The sequence below is a fragment of the Macrobrachium rosenbergii genome, chromosome 25 (genome assembly GCF_040412425.1).
Source record: "Macrobrachium rosenbergii isolate ZJJX-2024 chromosome 25, ASM4041242v1, whole genome shotgun sequence".
NCBI lineage: Eukaryota > Metazoa > Arthropoda > Malacostraca > Decapoda > Palaemonidae > Macrobrachium > Macrobrachium rosenbergii.
In genome coordinates this window covers 19,929,808-19,948,820 of record NC_089765.1, presented here as the reverse complement: position 1 = coordinate 19,948,820, position 19,013 = coordinate 19,929,808, and the positions used below count along the sequence as shown (strand labels likewise).

At 36.0% G+C, this 19,013-nt stretch overlaps 1 pseudogene; it reads left to right on the top strand.

Annotated features, from left to right (window-relative positions):
* Positions 1–7,981, top strand: part of LOC136852428 (brevican core protein-like) — a 23,344-nt pseudogene extending 15,363 nt beyond the window's left edge.
* Positions 7,982–19,013: the final 11,032 nt, after the last annotated feature.

Below are 19,013 nucleotides of genomic sequence, written 5' to 3'. Positions count from 1 at the left end.
GTAATAGAATTTCTTGAGGTAGACTAAGAGAAATAAGAGATCCAGGTCCGTATTAAAGAGGAGAGCTGATTGTAAAGGTTAACGCCCTTCACGTAACGATAAAAAAATGGCTTGGTTGAAGGAAGCTTGCCCGGGGAATCTGATAATGGTTACAGATCAAATAATTAAACAGAGATAACTCTCTCTCTCTCTCTCTCTCTCTCTCTCTCTCTCTCTCTCTCTCTCTCTCTCTCTTAGTTCAAAAACGAGCTTTCCCCTTTTTAATGTTTTATTTACATTTCTCTGTGTCATGATATTTACTTTCCCCAGGAAATATTTTATCATCTTTCCTACTTTAAAGATTTTTCCTTGACGAGTAATGTGTCAGTTCGGTTACCTGTTAATTTCACTCTAATTGGAACGAAATTATAGGCCTAATAATTATTATTCAAGGTGACGCTCTGTTATTGCAATACTAATATCGAGGAGTAGTATTTCGTTGCGCGATTTCTGTTTTTTTTTTTTATCATTACGTGTTAATAATAACGAATTTTTTTTTATTTATGCACATTTTAGAGGAGCTATAAGTTACATTCACTCTTGATTCTCTTTCAATTTTAGAATATTTCTTTATTTTTTCCCCCGTAGAAAGAGAGATCAACGAGCTTGAGAGAAGGGATATGGAACGCTGAATTCACACATTACATCATCGGGAAGATGAATTGGCGATTTTATACTTTGGCTGAAGTTTTTATCGACATTTATCTGTGATTGCTGTTTGTAAGACATGTCTAGTAGACGTTTTCAACACGAGGATAAGATTAAATCCACCTGAAATCCCTAAAGAGGAAGAGTTGAGTCACAAACAGACTCGAATGTGTACTCGATTTCGTCCCGTCCAACGGCGCTCTCAAAAACCAGTAGTCTTCTTTCTGGGTTCAGCCATTCCCCTTTAGTGTAAGATTTCTTCTGTCATTGTGGCAGCCGCGCCCACTTTTTCCCATCATATTATCGATGATAATTTGTAATGGAAAATAAGCTTCTTGTTAATAGAAAACATGGTCTTTGGTTTCGAAAACCTTGTGGTAAACGACCCCTCAGTCCATTTCGTTACAACGGCACATCCTTCCACAAGGCACAAAAGACAGCAGTCATTCGAAGGATGCAGACATTCTATGGCAGACGTAGACTCATGTTCTTCTTTTACCACTGGCATCTCAGCTTTACTTCGCTTGCAGCGGACGAGGAGGAACAGCGTTTCAAAGCCTTTCTTTTGCGCTCTCTCTTTAACCACGATCTGACTGCATGAGAAATGTGCACAGTATGCGCGAGGCTGTGATACTTGGATGCGTAGAACTAGACTATGTTGAGAGAGTTTTTGGTGTCCTTGTTATAGTTGTATTTTGTAGTCTTGGCATTTAAGATTACTATTATTCTTCCTGCTGTACCTGCACAGATCATTTGTAATTACATTCCTACAATATGTATTGACTGCTACCGTTTAAACCGTACATCTTTTATGTAAATCATTTCCGCCTGAACTCTGACCTTGTTTTTTTCAGCTTCCATACTTCACACCAATGCTTATGAAAACAATAACTGTTAATTTAATTGTAGCGAGTTTAAAGGCGGAGAATATTGTCATTTATAGCATTTTTAGACAAAGAATATAATGAATTTTTAATATAAGTTAATTAATACTAAGCTTTACCTGTTACTTTCATAAACAATGATACGATACAATTTGATTTTAACTTAACATTGATAAATATAGAGAAAAATATGAGAGACAAATTGATAATTGATATTTTAACGTTTAACAAATATTCTTCCTTTACCGACAGTTATTCAACTCATCATGAATGTCCTTCTTCTACTGGCGACGGTCCTTCCATCCTTCGGGAGTGGCTTCCCCTCCCCTACGACGACCACCTTCCTTCGGGTAGCAGACGACCTGGAGAGTCCTACGTCCTCGGACATCTCGAACGTGACCCTGACGACCTGCGGGATCGAATGCTTCAAAGCGGGAGTCGAGAAGTGCTTGGGATTTCAGTGGAAGCCTTATGCTGTAAGTTGCTTGTGCGCGCCATTGCGATCGGCGTCTGTTTTTGCAGTTATTTTATTCTTTTTTAAATTATATTTTTTAGGAAAGTTTTTTTTTATTTGTTAGTCACTGTAGGAAAGTAAAGCCAGAATATGGTTTGCAAATTGAAATCATAGCATAGTCTTCTTCTCGCAAAAACTTTGAAAATCAGTATTCGAGATAGTAGGCCTAGCATGTAGAATATTGAGCAAAATTAAATGAACTTTATCCCCAGACATCGTGAACAGCATTTTCAGTGTCAAAATTCAGTATACTGTCAAAACACATAGCTATATTGCTCATCTACCCGCCATGAGTCACCAACGGCCAGGCGTCTTGCACGAAATATCTATAACAGAAGTCTCTAAATATTCTCATATTATTTTAAGTATAATATTCGTCTTATTTATTCCTTTTCCAACTTTTTCCTCATCTCCCTCACTCATTGTTCCATGATCCAAAAATCACAACAATGACCAGGAAACGAACGCAGTCGACACGGCTTCGGCTTCGTCTTCCTCAGGGGATGAATGCACCAAACCGCCCATCGTAGGATCGGACGCCCACGGGCAGTGCGGATTCTTGGAGTGTGTGCCGAGGCCTTCTTCTTTAATTGTCGCGGCGGGATCCCAGATCTACTTATTCCGGGGGAAGGGGAACTTGACGTACGGTTCTCTCAATGGTCAGTGTTGAATAGTGTTTTGTGTTTACTTATTTTGTTTGTGTATGCTGTATAAAAGTGCACACTGACGTATAATATATATGTGTGTGTTTATAAATATTATATATATATATATATATATATATATATATATATATATATATATATATATATATATATATATATATATATATATATATATATATATATATATATATATATATAATATATATATATATATATATATATATATATATATATATATATATATATACTGTGTATATATATATATATATATATATATATATATATATATATATATATATATATATATATATAGAGAGAGAGAGAGAGAGAGAGAGAGAGAGAGAGAGAGAGAGATCTATATGTAAAATGAACAATAAATAAAAGACACACAGACAGCGCAAATAACCCATAAAATAAAGCAAAAATCTACATATTGTGTACAGAAATGATACTTATGTATTGATATATAAACGGAAAATCTGAACAATTACATAAAGCAAAAAAAAAAGCAGATATGAGACAAATAACCGTGACCAAGTATAGATATAACAAAATAAATCGTGAAATATAATATATATTGTATATTTTGATGTTCACCTTGTTCATTTCATCGAAAATGTAATTCAAGATATAATTTTTATAATTGTGGGAGGTTAATCCGATGCATATTGACGTCATTCGTTATAGTGAAGTTATAGATTATGTAATACATGACCTCGGTAAAGAACTTCCGGAATGATGACCAAGATTCGGCAGTCAAAGATGGACTGGACAAAAAAAAAAAAAAAAAAAAACTCTCAATGTGCTTGGGTTACTTGTCATGAATTCAAATTTACTTTTCACTATCAGTCATTAAAATTCCAATAATTTTTTTAGTACTTTACATCGTATCAGTAAAATTATTATTATTATTATTATTATTATTATTATTATTATTATTATTATTATTATTATTATATTATTATTATTATTATTATTATTATTATTAATCAGAAGATGAGCCCTAATCATATCGAACAATCTGACAGGGGCCATTGACTTGGAATTCAAACTTCCAAAGAATATGGTATTCATATGAAAGAGGTAACAGAAGATAAGAGGAAATACAGAAAGAAGAGATCAGTTATTACAAAAGAAAAGATAAATGAACAAATCTATAAATACACAGGAAAAAATGCATGTAAGTTATCAATATTCAAAGAGAATTGTTTTAAGGTAGCAATCCATCGCATCTTCCCCTGAACTTTTGAGATTCCAGTTGTTCAACATCCCCTGGGAGAGAGCGTTTCACAGTCCAGTGTTTACCTTTCCTAGGGGAAATTTGAGAAGAAGAAGAAGAAGAGGAAACTAAAATTTAAACCACCTTGTAAGTTCTATCGTCAGCCAGTCATCGTACAAGCTTGCCGCTGCTCCCTGGCAGAAAAGTAGTAATGATTTTGCCCTAAAGAGGACCCATCCGCCCCTTTTCTCATGAAAGGGGCCGCCTCTCCCCGCTACCTATGGCGTCATGGAAAACCGTCAGTTGTTAAGAAGTTCACAATCTCGTGGAAAAAAAACAGTTTGTGTAATAAAACTCCACAATTATATTGTCCCCGCATAGGGCCGTCAGTACACCTCATGCGGCGCATTGTAGGCTTTACTTAAGGTTCTTTGCGGCGTCCCTTCGGCCCCTAGTTGCAACCCCTTTCATTCCTTTTACTGTACCTCCGTTCATGTTCTGTCTTCCATCTTACCTTCCACCCTCCTCTAACAATGTTTCACAGTGCAACTGGGAGGTTTTCCTCCTGTTGCACCTTTTAAACCTCTTACTCTCAGTTTTCCTTTCAGAGCTGAATGACCTCATAGGCACCAGCGCTTGTCCTGCGGTCTAAGTTTCTATATTCTATTCTATTCACAATTATATAGTAAAGTGGTTTTTTTTTTACTATATAAAAGACAGAAGCGAAGACTTTCGTTCAATGTTTGCGTTAAAATACTGACAGTTCTCCCAGGGGCCGAGTTTTTCCACACAGGCGTTTACTTCAGAAGTTCAATTGAAGAAGCAATGCATTACTACCCTAAAACTATTCTCCCTGCATTTTCATACATTTTTATCGATTTATTAATTTTTTTTTTTTTTTTTAATAAGTGAGATCTCTTCTTTCTGTATTTCCCTTTAACTTCTTTTACTTCTTCCTAAAGAACACCATGTTCTCTGGAAGCTTGAATTTCAAGTCAGTGGCCCCTGTGATGGGCTTGTTCCATATAATAGGTTTCACCTTCTGAATAATAATAATAATAATAATAATAATAATAATAATAATAATAATAATAATAATAATAATAATAATAATAATAATAATAATAATAATAATTTAGCCTGAGTTTGGGTGAACGAGTAAGAGCAGATATATGAACATATTATTTATAGGTGCCTTGAATAAATAGATTTAATAATAGATACGTATCTTATCAACAAAAGATCCGTCAGCATTCAAGTATGCTATATATTAACAAGATTTATATTTTACTTTTTTTAATATTAATTAAGAAATGGCTAACGATGAATTTGACTGACTTTGGTTAAATGATCCGTTAGACATACAGTATACTAATATTAGCAACTTCATTTGTGGTTCTTAAGCTGCAAGGATTATTTAAGTCATTTGTCATTCAAAAGAAATAATTTCTTTAGTGAAACACTATTATTATTATTATTATTATTATTATTATTATTATTATTATTATTATTATTATTATTATTATTATTATTATTATTATAAGTAATAACAGTAGTATCACTAATATTTACATCTGATGCCTTCTCAAACTCCATGAGTGCCCATTTTTAAAAATATGTCCACAAAAACCGCTATTTTTTCTGTAACTCTTTCAGCCCCAAAGAGCTACAGTGTCTGCGCAGAAACCCTATTATTTCTGTAACTCTTTCAACTCCCAAGAGCTACAGCGTGTCTACAGAAACCCTATTACTTCTGTAACTCTTTCAGTCCCAAAGGGCTACAGAGTGTCTACAGAAACCCTATTATTTCTGTAACTCTTTCAGCCCCGAAGAGCTACAGAGTGTTTACAGAAACCCTATTTTTTCCTGTAACTCTTTCAAGACCAAAGAACTAGAGTGTCTACAGAAACTCTGTTATTTCTGTAACTCTTTCAGCCCCAAAGAGCTACGGAATGTCTACAGAAACTCTATTATTTCTGTATCTCTTTCAGCCCCAAAGAGCTACAGAGTGTCTACAGAAACCCTATTATTTCTGTAACTCTTTCAGCCCCAAAGAGCTCTACGGAGTGTCTACAGAAACCCTATTATTTCTGTAACTCTTTCAGCCCCAAAGAGCTACAGAGTGTCTACAGAAACCCTATTATTTCTGTAACTCTTTCAGCCCCAAAGAGCTCTACGGAGTGTCTACAGAAACCCTATTATTTCTGTATCTCTTTCAGCTCCCAAGAGCTACAGAATGGCCTGCACTTACGCCTACAGGATTTTCGACAAGACTAAGATGACCTACGCAGAAGCAGAGACTCAGTGCCAGATGGACGGTGCCAGGCTGATGGCAGTCAAGGTAGTTATTATTATTATTATTATTATTATTATTATTATTATTATTATTATTATTATTATTAGTTGTAGCTCGGTTGTAACATTAGAAGTTGTAATCACGCTGATGTCTTTCATGCATTGCAAGCAAGCATTCCCTCTTGGACATTGATCCAGAGGACCTCCTCCTTGGGGATTTGAACCACTGACTGAAGAGTTACCAGGAAAATTTATATATATATATATATATATGTATGTATATGAAATTTTATATATATATATATATATATATATATATATATATATATATATATATATGTATGTATGTATATATAGGCTATATACATAATATATATATATACAAACACACACACACACACACACACACACACACACACATATATATATATATATATATATATATATATATATATATATATATATATATATATATAAAACCATAGTTTGTTCTACAGTATACTGTAGATATTACTATTTCCAGAATCCTGAAGAGCAGGCTCTTCTCTCAGGGCAAGTTCTCTATATGAAGGATACTGGATTGGTCTAACAGATAAGGAATCGGAAGGACGCTTCGTTGATTCTGACGGTGAGTGATTTACCAGTTGTTAACTGGAGAGAGAGAGAGAGAGAGAGAGAGAGAGAGAGAGAGAGAGAGAGAGAGAGAGAGAGAGAGAGAGAGAAATCAATTCTCTTTCACTCCACCAATCTCTCTCTCACTCTACCATGTCAGTAGTAAGCACAAGGAGTTCAGAACATCATAATATTAGTTTAATTTTGCCAATTTTAATGATAACATTGACGGAGAGAGAGAGAGAGAGAGAGAGAGAGAGAGAGAGAGAGAGAGAGAGAGAGAGAGAGATAATCACCTCCTGTTCACTATCTCGATCTCTCTCCTTCTCTGTCTATAGTCTCTAGTAAGTACAAGGTGTACCGAACATCAGAAATACTGATTCACCAACATAAGAAACATCACTGAAATCAACGCAAAGAAACCACACTAAACGCTTAATCTTAAGCAGATATCTTCCTTATTATATGAGATTAACCCCTTCTGTATTTATATGTCAGGGAAGGTGCCCACGTACACCAACTGGGACTCGGGTCAGCCTAACAACTTTGCCAAGAATGGCGAAGACCAAGACTGCGTGATGCTCTTTCAGAAGAAGTGGAACGACAACCAGTGTAGCACTAGACTCAGCTTCGTCTGCCAGATTTCCTTCCTGGAATTGTGAGTTCGAGGGAAGAGATTCGTGAAATCTTGAAGGAAAGCAAAGAATGTATTGTAAATAATGTTCTTGTAGCAAAGAATAAGCGGAAGAACTGGAAAAATAGTGCGGAAGGTCTTATGAGACTAGAGAATCAAAAGTGCAATTAGAAGTGGCACAAACCCAAGAAAATTAGATTTCCTTCCTGGGATTGTGAATTGGAGGGGATGGATTCATCGTCTAATCTTGTAGGAAGACAAAGAGTGCAATGTTCTTGGAGCAAAGAATAAGCGGAAGAAATGCGGTAAAGAGTGTGGAGGGTCCATGAGACTAAACTAAAAGAGGAAGTTAAAACTGGCGCTAGCACAATTAAATTTCCTTCCTATAATTGTGAACTGGAGGGAGTTGATCCATCATTTAATCTTGAAGGAAAACGAAGAATTTGTCATAATTAATGTTCCTTTAGCAAAGAATACTCTGAAGAACTGAAAAATAAAATGTGGAAGGTCATATAAGACTAGAGAATCCAAAGTGAAATAACAACTGGCACTAGCACAAGATTTAACACGAGAAAGAGAGCCTTTGCAAAGGCTCATCCTCACTGCTATTTATAATCTGTTTAAAACTATTCTAAAATAAAATATATATATATATATATATATATATATATATATATATATATATATATATATATATATATATATATATATGTGTGTGTGTGTGTGTGTGTGTGTGTGTGTGTGTAAAATGAATTCATTTAATCACATGTAAACTTGTTATGCTCCATATAACTGCATTCACGATCTCTCTATATAAAATAGGATTTTATAGATGACAGAAGGCTTGTACAACCTGTAATTTATTTTGACTTGCTAATAGATTTTTTTTATTTAGCTCATCGCTGTCTATTTTCGTAATTTCTAAGTCATCTAAAATCAATTCCAGGTAACACATACAGTACATATACAGTATATATATACATATATATATACACATATATATGTATATATGTATGCATGTACACATATAATGTATATATACATACGCTATATATATGTATATATATATGTGTGTGTGTGTGTATGCGTAGATATAGATATACTGTAGATTGAGAGGTAGACATGTATCAGTTTGCAGCCAAACTCAAGATCATAAACTTAAATTACAATTTTTAATTCCGTCCTCTTTTTGAAATTACATTCGGATCTCCTCCATCTCTGACTTGTCAGTAGAAAATAATTTGAATATTGTTCTAGCTTGCTAGTGCGAAAATTCAAATTCCGGTAGCAATTTGTACAGTCTATAGAATCGATCATTAATTATGGTCAGTCTTTCAACCAATCCCCTTTAAGAGAAAGGAACAGTCTACAGGCTTCTCCGGTAGTTTCACAGTCTTTCAGACTGTAAGTGTAAAGAGAGCAGAATCTCATTTCCAGTTAACTGTTGTAGTTAAAACTATCCGCCGTAAATCTTATTTGCATTTGCCAACTCCTTCAAGTTAACTGGTAACTCAGTAAACGCTTAGTACTAAAACCTATATTTTTTGTTTTCAAGCAAACAATTCGGATTTTTTTTTTCCACCATAAAATCTATAGTACTACACGTAAAGCGCAGTTCCAGTGTGTCTTATAACTTAAAGTTTGCCATAAATATTCGTTCTTTGATACAAAATCAGAAGCCAGAAATGCAAAAAGATGGCAGAAACTTAACACGTAAGTCATCAACTCCACACTCGCTTCACTGTAGAATCACTGAGTGGTTTAGCATAAAAATAGGTAGGCCTATATTTGCTTTAGATATTTCCAGTATGTTCACTTCTAGAAGGGTCATTTTTATTAGCAAATACCAGGACAAAACGATCTTCGAAATATTCGTCAGGGGAGGCTTCAAGAACATTCGCAAATTGTCTTTCATTTTTGCTCTTATTTCTTGACCCGGATAGATGATGCTACAATAGTAAACTGGCTGTGTGTTAGAGAGCTCTAACACTATAAATGCATTATTCACCTTTAATTTACTGAATACGAAGATAATTATTATCGATGAAAGGTAATCATTACAAAGTTAGACTAAGAAAAACGGCCACTCTCTTTCCATTAAGCTGGCTCGACATCAGTGCGGTTGCAGCGAAATATGATAATTTTCAAACATCAAGAGCTTCTCGTTATCATGCTTTTGCGGCAAATTGGCCTCTCTCTCTCTCTCTCTCTCTCTCTCTCTCTCTCTCTCTCTCTCTCTCTCTCTCTCTCTCTCTCTCTATATATATATATATATATATATATATATATATATATATATATATATATATATATATATATATATCAGCTTCCTGCAATAATACTGAACAGCACATCAGGCCTTATGATAGAATTTTAGTTAATGTAGTGCCTGCTCAAAACATGGACTGGTGACTGCCTTGGACCGATTTGCTTGTTGGAATATGCCTCTCATGGCCACGAAGAAGAAATTAGGCTATGGTGTAGCGACCGCATCCTTTTATGTATAAAAAAAACAACTGAGAATCGAAGAACACCGCCTCCAATAGACCCATAATCTAATAGGAAAAAAAAAGGAATGAAAGTTGGAGAAAATAGCTGTATACGTCTGTTGAGTATTCATTTTTTCATTTAATGCCAGGCCATAAGCTTATCCGCCACTGAATGCCTTATTCATGAGGACTGATGCCGGTTATGTAACGTTAAAGCCGTTATCGCCTTCCGCACTGACTGATACAACTGGGTTGTTTGTAGCGGAGAAAACGAAGCAGCCGTTCTGGTGCTTTTTGTCAAATTTATCTGAAATTTTGTTGGTAAATGAATCACCGTTGCAAGTCTTGCGTCTTTCTGTATTGTCAAGTTTCAAACACACAAGTGTTGGGATGAAGAGACAGATAAATAATTAGAGCGAGAGAGAGAGAGAGAGAGAGAGAGAGAGAGAGAGAGAGAGAGAGAGAGAGAGAGAGAGAGAGAGAGAGCAGTAATCTATAGGTCTAGCGCTCAGACACTCGTCAGGTGTACTTGACAAAATCAGGATGAGTAAAAGAATGAACTTTTAAAACATAAAGCAATATCTACTAAAAAAATATTAAAAACTAGAAATAAATCTATTTAGTAAGTGCAATCTAGTATATATTTATAGGTTTCTTCAGCCCAGTGGGAACTTAGTATTCAATAATCTGTCTTTATTAGGCTTAAGATTTCTTTTCATTTCCTTTGCGTATAATTTAAACTTCTTCCTTTTATATCAGTTGTAAATGATTTTATTTTTCAATTTAATTGTTCTGTTATACTTTTTTCTTAGGTTTTCTTTGTGCTGATTGCTTGCACGCGTGAATAGAAACTTATAAAAATAAAGGCTTAAAAAGGTTATCTTGTGTTTTTCAGTTTCATCCTCATGTTTATTAATTTACTTAGATTGCTACCGACTTTACTAACATTTACGTTTGATCTGGTCAGTAACGGGACAGGTGACCTAATTATTTTAGACTCTCCTTCTAGCTGAGAGAGAATTTGACGGCTGCTAATGATTTGGGGAACCGCCCTTTCTTTTACTGAACCGGAACCGGAAGATAAGAGAGTTAGTTTATACATTATCCAGTAGCACAAACGATTATGGTTGTCATAAAGCTAATTTACTTTCTCCTTAAAACATTTTGTATGAGAGAGAGAAAGTAATATTGCAAATTCCGAGTGTCTTTTATACCTACTTAAGAAACGGGAGATTTGATAACTGGGTGAACACAAAGCTTACCCGCTATTGGTGGACACAAGTAGGTTAGTGTGTGTGTGTGTGTGTGTGTGGCGCCTAAGTTACTAGACTTCAATCACTGCTACTGTGAGGTGGAAAAAAAACTACTACTAGACAGTGCACTCGTACACAGTATACTGCCCTGTACGAATTTTTTTTTTTTCATATAGGCCTAGCTCTTCAATGAATGGAAAACTTTCAGTTAGAAACCAGCAAGAAAAACAACGCTTTCCAACATTGTATAATGAACTCAGCCTCAGCTTCGACAAAAAAATAAGTTAAAGCTCCATTTAAACTTGTAGCTTATAATATAATGACCATCGCTTTATCTGGTTTTGTTGCAAGTTTGTGAAATATGATTAAATAGCCTTTATTGTTCAAATATTGCATATATCTTACATAATTTTCTTTTCTCGTCTCCTTGATTATCATTTCAGCTTATGTAAGAATTGAAAAACTATTATATAACCACTCATTTTTCAAAAACTACACCTGATATTAGCTATGCAGGCACAAACCTTCTCATCATCAACTCAGTATTACTGGAATCCCTTTAAAGATAATTTCTCTTATAGGTCTTTGCTCTCTGTTGTGAAAGTCTAATAAATCACAATGCCTTCCTACATGCAGCCGTTATTTCCAGTGGTAACTGGTTCCTGCTGTCAGGTAAATAGTACAAAAAAATAGAGAGAAGAGGAATCAAGCAGACAGCGTAACCGCCGTTGTCATTACGTTCCTTTGTGGTCCTAGATTGCAAAGTCCGTTGTCTCTGTAGCCTACCGTCACATGCACCACAAACACGGAGCCTACATTCTTCAAATGGGACCCAAGGCGCTCACTCTTTAGTATATTTAGGGGAGATGCAGTGATGACAAAAAAAAAGTAGATTAAAAAATAAATAAACAAAAACGTGAACTGAGAACCATTCGGTACTTGATCAGATAGTTTAAAGCACGGGTGTTACGTGAACAGTCTATAAGTCTAGTCTACATACGTTCACCACCTGTATTAGTCTATACATTCTTAGGAGTATATTTTCAGGAAAATGCTGCCATACGGGAAAAAATATACAGAAATGTGTAAAGAGGATCTTTCTGTATAGCTTAAATTCCTATCCCTTGTCAAAAATAGTTTCTTCACAAAAAAAAAAACATTAAGTATGACACTGAATGTAAGAAGTCAATGTAAAAGTATTTTGAAATTCATAGAACATATTGCTTCACGACCGTTTACTTCTGTACTTTAAAATGATAATTTTATCTTTCCTTTATTACCCTTAGTATCTAGCCTCCGTCGTATGCCATTTACTCCATGCAGAAAATAAAATACATATTAGAAAAACAGACTTTTTAAAAGCCGCCGTCATACAATATCAATTGGCGTTCCACCAGTGACCGCGTCTATATTAATACACTTCCCATCTTCTCCCTGTTATCCTTTGCTTTTCCCAGCCCGAGAAGAACCCTAAAAGGGTTCAGAGGTCTGGTTAAACAAATCATTTATAACTAACTAACTATCCTTTGCTTTGTCTACTCATTCCGATATAATTATCAATTCGTCTGTCTGCTCTCGTAACAAGAGCATTTTTTTGTATGAGGAGAACAGTTTCATACATGATCATTATAAAAGAATTAGTTTTTGCTTGTCTCGTTGTCCGCTGACCTTCAATTATCTTCAAGGACTTCATGTTGATGAGGTTAGGTTTTCCCTGGGATATCTACGGGTTTTAAAATATTCGAAAATAATGATACGAAATCTAGAAATATTTGTAAAATGACGCCAGGAAATAACACCCTTGGCATGCAGAGCTGCATTACTGCACAATTTCAACATACAAGAAAATGTCGGGCTAAAGGAATATTCTTAAAAGTGCGGCCATTATGTGAGAAGCACCACTCCCAACATTCTGATCAATAATGCCCTGACGGAGAAACATAGACCTATACAGCTTGAAAACAAAGAACTCTTTCTCTCTCTCTCTCTCTCTCTCTCTCTCTCTCTCTCTCTCTCTCTCTCTCTCTCTCTCACCTTTACATAAACACACGGAACCTGTAGTCAATGCGCTGCTTATGGTATAAATGCAGTTCATTGTACGCTACCAGGATTTCAACGAAACTACTGAGGTGTTGCAGACGCCTGTCACAACACGCCGCACCGATAAGTAAAGTAAAAATAAATAAACAAAAGCTACGTCACTAATTGGGCTGCTCAGTGACTGACTTACGTCTATGACTGGATGAAATATTCATTGCATCGTCAGGAGAAGTCGTGATTACCTCACCCAGAGCCAAGGTCAACCGGACCCATCGAGTAAGTTAACGGTCGCGAGTAGAACGGTTACCCACTCTCACCTTTAAACGAAGTATCTTTGCATCCGTGGGATTCAAAACTGATATATAGGATACCGAGAGGTTGTACGATTCTACAGCAAAGGTATGTTGTTTTAGTAATTTTCTGTTATAAGTCACTGGGAATGAAAGGAGTATGCTTGCTACATTTCGGCAGGTATGTCCTCTCTCGTATCCAAAATATGCATAGGCCTATATACTTTCGAGGTGTATTTTTTCCCTTTGTGAGTGAGCATAGTTTATGCTGCTTTAATATATTTTCATATCCGATAACTCCATCGAGCTTGGCTGCCCATGGTATGTGCGTCTGACAAACCTCCCTTTCTCACACCTTCACATTTCTTCATCAGTGTCACAAGCCGGCTGACCTTTTGCCTCCAAAGATTAGCGTGTGTATGTTTGTATAAGTACACATAAATTCACTTAAAATACACTTCCTCTCTCACGAGAAACTAAAATTAAAACCATATGAAATTCCGCTCCTTGATCGCCATCAGCCTAGATCTTTAGAGCTCTCTCTCTCTCTCTCTCTCTCTCTCTCTCTCTCTCTCTCTCTCTATGGAGGCACAAGACACGCCGCCCCCGCCCCACCCTCCCACGGCTCCTCTTCAATTACATGCAATGTTCATGCAATTACCGACTGTCATGCAAAGGAGTAATTATGTCATTATTGCAGACAGTCCCGTGAGGTGGAAAGTGAATGTGTCACTGGGAGGCATCACCTGTAATTATTACTCATTTGGTATTTAGCGTTTGTTGGGTTCCCGTTATTAGCAAAGGTTTTCGATGAAAGAATTTCCATATCCTAATAAATACAGCTTGTAGATAAAGACACGGGAAGTTTCAGTGACCAAATATGTTAACAGCATCAAGCGTACAAAGTGCACATTGCATGTCTGGTAGGTTTAAATAATAATTATATCAAATGATCCAAAAAGTGCTACGACTGATTTGGGTGTAGTACATAAACTTTGTCTCTAATCACTGACTGCTTTTGTCAGTTGATTGTAGATTGTGAAGTTTCTTTCTGTTTATTCGTGTATTCCTTAATTCTCTCTCTTTTTAACAGAAAATCTGTCTATAAAACTAGGCTTAATACAGGTATGCTGGCGCATTCATTTGTTGCTTCACAAACAAGTAGACTAATAAGAAAGAATACCGGAGTCCATTTAACTCGATACGAGCTCAAAGCAGCACTCTGAGTCGCTCTGAAATTGATCCCTGGCACTTTTCTTTGGACCACGAGTATTTAGTTACGTAAAGGTGTTCGTGAGTGTAAATTACAATATATTCATTAACTATAAGCCACAAAGGAGGAGAACAGACACAACGAGATGCGAGCAAAGATCGTCGTGTTTATTCCACCTTTCCAAGTGTATCAGATACAGAAAGTTGTTGTATGTCGAGGCAAGGGTGACTCCCCCCGGGTAGAAAACTTCAGCATTAGCTGACCCGTCCTTGACACTTGCTCTATATATCTTCTCTATGATTTGCCTCTCTCATTCCTCCGTCACCCACAAAATTTACCCCCAACTGCCTTTATTAGCCTATCACTTATATTCACTTACTTCCATACAAGCCTTCATTGCACCATTTCTTGGCTTCCATTTACGTGTGAAACTCTAGACTCATATTCACTTTAAACCCTCATTTGCGACAAACGCCTTCAAAACTGGTATCCATTCTAAAGAACCTCTGATCGCTATTACCAATCATAATATTATCATTCGCAAACATCAACCTTTCCACATCCAGTGGTAAACATTCTTTCAACAGCAACCACACTGCATCCAACTGAAAGTCACGATCCCATCCATTCAAAATGTTAAACAACCACGTAGACATGGCTCACTCATTTCCTAGATCCTTTTTCACACAACCAAGCACTTGAAGGTTTCAGTTTCATTACAAAAAACTTCAGAATGTTCTGAACTAAACACAAAAACTAGTTCGTACAGTTTCGTCATTCTCCATATTGCATCTTTTTCATTAATGCTTCAAGCCTTTTTTAAGTCTGTTCATGGCATATACGGATGTTTTCCTTTCCCTCTAAGAGTCTCACAAAGGTGTTCCTTAACACCCACTTGATCAGTCTTCTTTTTTTTTTTTTTTTAAGAACCACACTGCTCCTCACATAGCCTACCATACCTTTTATCATACATCTTACTTTCACAGTCAACATGGTTTCAACAAAAACCAATGTTATACGCCTACAATTCTCAAATTCTTTATCTTGTATTTTCCCTTAAACAAACAAACAAATTATGTTCTTGTTCGTGTTATATTAAAAAGAGCCTCTTTCCTGTGTAAACATCATAGTAAATCTGAAAATCAATACAGATATAAGAATTAAAATACAAAGAAATAAAGTCTGATTCTCTAGTAATAAGGATCCTTCAGAAATCTGGACACATCATGAGGGTAGTTTCAATGGCTCATTGATTACAACCTTTCACAGGAGCATAGAGAAGCACTTCTGTCAGTGAGCGAGTCAGCAGCATATAAGAGAGAGAGAGAGAGAGAGAGAGAGAGAGAGAGAGAGAGAGAGAGAGAGAGAGAGAACGAGTACACCGCTTGATATGTTAGGAGGCAAGAGGAGTTTATGATAAAGCATGCAAAGGTCAGAGGTTAGTTTATGCACGCAGACGGGAATTCGCATCCAATACATTATAAAATACCATTACTAAGCATTATAAAAGATTTCCTAAATATCACAACGAAAGATGCAGTTCAGCTGACGTTTTTTCAGTAAACTGTTGAAGTCATTTTAACTTTATTTTTTTCTTAAGAAAAATTTACAATACTCTCTTTGTCTATTTTGAAGTGAAAACTGTATTCCCTTCATTCATCAGACTACTTCATACGAAGCATACGTCACCTGGATTATCTCTCTCTCTCTTCCCTAAGTTGTCTTTGCCCACTCAAAACAGGACTACTACTACTGCGAGGACTTTCAAACACCAACTTTTACTTTCATTGGAATCTGGGCCCCTTTTTTTGTATCAGAGTACACGTGTCGATCAGACTTACATGAATGGCAGGCAACAGGCCGACATTTCCCCCAATGCTGGACGAGAATTCGAAGCTCGAAAACGAGAGGAAACTTTCGAACCAGGACCATCTATTTTGGTGACTTTTAGATCGAGTTTTGGAGCGACTGGCTCCCACCCGTGCATTATGGTACTAGCTCGTGGCTTGCGCCAGCCTCGGCAGTTTTTGTTCGTTACGGCTATCATTGCTATACCGATGATATCGATCACGGTATCAGTCATTTTCCCTTACGAGGAAATCACGCGTGCATTTTATGCTTCTTCCTGTTCGTTGGTCGTTTTTAAAACGGGTTTATATACCTAAAATAGAGGAATGTTGTTTAACATGACGCATCCATTTTGACGGTTAGCCGAAACGGGCTGCATATTCTTTCATCAACAAAATGCTCACCAATATGTTCATTTTACTCCTTGTTGCCAACAGCGACGTGTGTGTGTGTGTGTCTGCAGCAGCTGAAAACATGTTATCATGAGCCATTTATTTATTTATTTTAATCAAATATGACCTCGGTCTAACTTTCTCGTTTGTAATTGTGCTCAAGGCTTTTTTTCTTTCTTTTTCCCTTCTCTTCAAGTCTTCTGTGTTTGCAGTTTATGAACAGGAAAAAGCGATTGGAAAATGTCATCAGTGGACAAGAAATAAAAATGAAAATAGAATTTTAAAAGGGTTTAATGGATGGATGACAAAAAAAGGGAGCGTGTGCCAGTCATAACCATCTTCTTTTGAAACAGGTTTCATGGCGCCGCGCCGCTACTTTCTCGCTACTTTTGCTTTCTTCCAAGCAGTATGTCCCCAGTGAATGCTTCTACGCAAAATAACACATATACACATATTATATATATATATATATATATATATATATATATATATATATATATATATATATATATATATATATATATATATATATATATATATATATATATATATATATATATATATATATATATTGCTTTATGACTCTCATGTTGCTCACTTATAATATAATCCATGACTTCATACAGAATAGGTTTGTTCTAAGCATGCTTTTCTTACTGAAAGATTTTTTTTTTTAGGGCGAATTGAAGAAAATAACAAATCTCTTCGGAAAGCGGTTCAAAAGTAAAATCTGGAAATTGGGTGTTTTGATAGAATAGAAATTTGTTGTTTTTGTCAAAGGAGTCACGTAGAAAATTGTTACAGATTCTCTGGAGCATGTATAACATATTTCTTCTACTGTGCTGTGCAGATGTTTACCACTTAAAATAATAAATTGCTCTTTATCAAGCACTCTGTGATATTTATGAAAAAATAAACGATAAAACTACAACTTTTTGTTAAAAATGCAATTGCACTCAATAATAAGATTGAGGAGAAAATTAAAAGGAAAAGTAACAAGTAAAGAATGCACCGAAGTTTCTTCGGCGCAATCAAGTTTTCTGTACACTGTATATTGCTGAATGAAACTTTCAGCCACGGCTCACGGAACTCTTAGCCGCGGCCCATGAAACTCAGCCACGGTCCGGTGGTGGCCTCAGCCACGACCCATGAAACTCTTAGCCGCGGCCCATGAAACTCAGCCACGGTCCGGTAGTGGCCTGTGTTGTTGGTACCTATACCGGTGCCAGAAGTACGATTATGGTTAACTTTAACCGTAAATAAAATAAGAACTACTCAGGCCAGAGGGCTGGAATTTGATATGTTTGATGATTGGAGGGTAGATGATCAACATACCAGTTTGCATCCGTCTAGCCTCGGTAGTTTTTAAGATCGGAGGGCGGACAGAAAAAGTGCGGATGGACAGACAAAGCCGTCACAATAGTTTTCTTTTACAGAAAACTAAAATGCTTAACATGGAAAAGAATGAAAGGGTTGGCCCATTGTTTTTTGTATTGTACCATATTTAACAAATTTACTCAAATAACAAATTATTCTGCATAGTCGAGGGGTGTATTTTAAAGAAAATTACTTAAAAAGTAAGGATATATTTTCAAGGCTAATTATTCCCTTAAATTCAAGTAGTAACCATAAAAATTCGAATGATGAAGTTCGAGTGAAGATTGCCCAGAAAAAAAAAATCATCAATGGCTGTTTTATGGTACTTCAGACAAGATTACAATTTGCGCACATTGCTCAACTGTAATCAGGAAAAATACAGAAAATAATGACCAATACTAACACAATGGAACACTAGCATATGTGTTTAATTATTGCACTCATAATCAGCCAGTTCTGCTCGATAAATGAAAAATAGTCTTAGATTGAGAGCACTATCTTTTCAAAAATAGACCTACCAACAGTTGTCACTATGAATGAGCACTGCTAGATCAGAGAGAGAGAGAGAGAGAGAATCATGGTAGCGCTCGCGAGCACCATC